Raw genomic sequence first — 4,091 nt, 5'->3', positions numbered from 1 at the left:
TAGCATTTTTAAGCGCGTGCCCAAAACTTTATAGCACGCATAATATTTTACAGCATCTGTTGGAGCTTTTCGGCGCTTAAAAAACGGATTTCTAGCGCGTGGAGCTTTTTTTTACGCCTGTTGGAGATGCTCTTAGCCTATCGAAGGAAATGGCATGCATAATTAAGCATATTAGGGGACGAGGTGACATTTGTCTGTACTCACTATTGATCCAAGCGAGACGTGTATCACACTTCTTTCAGATATTTTAATATGAATTACATAGGAACCAAAATCAGTGAGTCTATAATCGAAACTATGTCTATATACTCTTCTCGCAAAAGAAAACCTATGTCTATAAAGTACATCCGTATGTAGTTCATATTAAAATTAAAAAAAAAGACTTTATTTAGGAACGGAGGGAGTAAAAGCGATCCTTCTTCGCTTTCAAAAAAAAGAAAAAGAAAAAGCGATCCTTCTTCCAGTGTTTTTTTTCTGCCACAACGATCCTTCTTCCATGCGTGCGCTCGCTCTAGCTCACGCTCACAGCACGGCGCTACCTAGCTATATGTAAATCCATGCATGGCTCAGGCTGCGTCCTCCCACACCGCGCTCTCTCTTCCCACCACCACTAGACTCAATCGTGCTCCGTCGGCATGGCCAGATCAGTGGCTGCGATCTTGTTGGTGGCCGCGCTTGTGGTGGCCATTGCTGTGCCGGCGGCCGGCATGGAGTTCACCGACGAAGACGTCGGCTCGGAGGAGGCGTTGTTGGACCTCTACGAGCGCTGGTGCCACCTCCACCAGGTGGCACGCAGCCCCGCGGAGAAGGTGAGGCGCTTCTCCATCTTCAAACACAACATCCGGTTCATCCAAGACTACAACCGGGGCGCGCCGCGCACCAAGCTCGGTCTCAACGTCTTCGCCGACTTGACCCACGACGAGCTGGGGGAGATCCACGCTGGCTGCCACGAGCACCCTCCGGTAGTCCTCGTCCGCGACATGCCTCAGCCCGCCATCGACCTCAACGACCTCCCTCAGTACGTGGACTGGCGCGACAAAAACGCCGTCACGCGTCAAGGATCAGGGGGACTGCGGCGCTTGCTGGGCTTTCGCAGCCATTGGGGCTGTGGAGGGCATCACCGCCATCAGGACGGGAACGCTGGAGGAACTGTCGGCGCAGATGTTAGTTGACTGCAGCATAAACTTTAACAATGGCTGCAAAAGCGGCGCCATCTGCGACAACGGCATAGCCACCGAGAGGGCGTACCCCTACGTCGCCAGGGAGGAGCCCTGTCATTCCGGCTGGTCCGGCCTATCCACCCTTGTTTCCGTAGAGAAGTATGGTTTTGTTACACCCAACAACGAGACGGCCTTGACGGCCTCGCCTTCTGGTATTACAGCCCCCAGGTCGGCGTCTACAAAGGCCCCGGCAACGCCACCAACAGGCACGCCGCGCTTGTGGTCGGCTACGGCACCCTATTCAACGACGAGAAGTACTGGCTTTTGAAGAATTCTTGGGGTCCCAACTGAGGCCATGGCGGCTACATGTATATGAGCCGTGACACGGCCGGCGCCGCGGAGGGCATCTGTGGCATCCTCGACCAGCCCATCTACCCAGTGAGGAGACCCAAGAAGTGACGGCACCTTGTCCTTCTTCTTCACCCTGCTGCATATCTGTCCTTACAAGATAACCGATTTGTACGCCACGGTGCGATGCCATGACATGTAATAAGAATCTACTTAGTGTCCATGCTTGTTTAGTGTGCATCAGAGCTTTGTTTATTTACTGGTTTCACATTAATAGATTTCTGGTTACTGTTCATACACTACAGAAAAAACACACACTGCTTCTTTCCACATAAGCCGAGTATGCCCTAAAGGACACACGACGAACACAAAGATCTCGACTTACTTCTATGGACGCCGTGGATCCAGCGGCAAGCCACTTGGCGTACATCCCTGTAAGCCGAAGGTGCAGCTAAAACACACTCGGCTTATTGGCACTTGTAGGTTAAACTTGAACTAGTACAAATTCAACTATACTTTAATTGCATCGAAGCGACACATCAATATAGTATCAATCCATTGAGTGTTTTTTTTCCTGTATCAAGTTTACTTATGTTATGTGTTATTAAGTGTTGAATTGGTCATTTTGTTTTCGGATTTACGTTTCGAATTCTGACTTCAAATTTTGTGACAACCTACATTGATGTTGTGTGGACGTGCTCAATTTGTTTCAGAAATTTTGAACATTTTAAGTGTGCAAATGTGACTTCAGTGCACCAGATATTCTCCCGCAGGGCTGCCTATATTTAGACACTAAATCTGGGGAACTACGGTGCCATCGACATGGTTCACTGGGTGGAGGTCATGGGTTTGATCCCTCACACACACATTTTTCACATTGTTCACTTGTAATTGAGCCGGCCAGTCGGGTGAGGCCCCTATGCAGTGTGTGCTTATTGGATGCAACACACGTCATACTGGAGCTCCCATAAAAGCTGATAAGAAATGCTTGTTGTAGCGCTAAGGCTCCGACCACATATGCGCACATGCAGTGGGCCAGCCCATTCAATCACACGGGAGCGCTCGCAGTGGCTGGTTTCGGGAAACTTCTGGATGCTTCCCTGCCGATTTCGGGAAGCTACCTAGCTATCTTTTTTTTGTCTTTTTACTTGTTTTTTGTTTTCTTTGGGTTAGTTTCTTTTCCTTCTTCTCATTTTTGTGATATTTTTGAAAAAAAACTGAAAATTCTTAATGTTTTCAAAATTCTTTGCTTTTTTGGAAATACATTCACATTTTCAAAATTTGTGGCTTTTTCTAAAAAAATATTTTCACAATTTCAAGAAATATGCACAAATTTCAGTAAAAAAATTCACATTTTATATAACATGCTCGAGACGTCAATTTTTTTTCATGTTTTATATAATAGTTTGATATTTCAAAAAAACTTGTGAACTTTTTCCTGATTTGTGAATATTTTTAAAATTCGCAAACATTTTCGAATTCATAAATAGTTTTATATTTTGTCTTAGTTTTTGAATTCATGAATATTTTTTGAATTACCGTTCAGTTTTTGATGCGTTCATTGCAAATTCACAAATTTATTTTTTATATTCGCATTTTTGTAAAATTATAAATTAAATTGACCAAACCAATTAGATCAAAAAACAGATATGTGCTATCTGGCTCGGCCAGGTCCATCTTGCACCAATAATGCAGGCGAGGCGCACGTACCGCTCGCAATGAGCAATACACAGCAGCACCCATAAGAACACTCTATAGGCTCTCCAATCTGTTGGTTTTCGATAGCAGCAATAACACAACTAGTTGTGATATTGACAAGTTCACATTTTCAGTTGTTTTTTTTCTCGGTTGCTAGTGCGGTTCACAAGATAGATAAATAAAATTAGTAGATGGAATTTAATGGGTAGATATAGAAGTACTTCATCTACTAATATGGAGTAATGAATATATATGGAGTGAGGATTTTTGGAGACCGAGCTCCAGGTAGCTCCATATTTTGAAAATATAGAAAAGCATATTTAGAAGTTTCAAAAAATTCTGAAAGAAAAAATCCGTTGAAACATATATGTATTCCACAAGAACGTGTCAAATTTTGTTTAATAATGTTGTGATTTGTAGGATGTAAATAAAAAAATCCGGCCCAACAAAAAAATGGGCCGTTTAAAAATGTGTATTTGTCTTTTTTGTATTCGCCACATGTGAGATTCTAATGGCGTGAAATTTTACACATCTCTACTACTATTAAACAATCAAACAAGAACTTTCTTAGATGCACCCTGCAATTAGTCCCACAACGCCGCATGAACCAATCAGGACTACACGATTAGGCGCACAATTTTTAATCTAACAGTCATCATTAATCTAATGCCTCTATCGTGTGCACTTAGCAATTTCCCATGACTGACCGTACTCCACAACGAAGAAAATTTCACATCTCGCGTCTGCGAACGCATCCCCATAATCACGCGAGGCAACAAAAAAAAACAAAATCACCCACCCTCAGATAATAACATAACCATCTCCTGTAATCACGCACTCTGAGATAAACTTCCAAAAGTAAATCACTATCCCCGCGGTCCCTCC

General features: G+C 43.8%; 1 pseudogene; it reads left to right on the top strand.

Annotated features, from left to right (window-relative positions):
• Nucleotides 1-605: 605 nt before the first annotated feature.
• Nucleotides 606-1,617, top strand: LOC123186680 (cysteine proteinase EP-B 2-like; annotated as a pseudogene).
• The last annotated feature ends 2,474 nt before the right edge of the window (nt 1,618-4,091 follow it).

The sequence above is a fragment of the Triticum aestivum genome, chromosome 2A (assembly GCF_018294505.1).
Source record: "Triticum aestivum cultivar Chinese Spring chromosome 2A, IWGSC CS RefSeq v2.1, whole genome shotgun sequence".
NCBI classification, from domain to species: Eukaryota; Viridiplantae; Streptophyta; class Magnoliopsida; order Poales; family Poaceae; genus Triticum; species Triticum aestivum.
The sequence above is the reverse complement of the archived record's forward strand: the minus strand, read 5'-3'. Positions and strand labels throughout refer to the sequence as shown.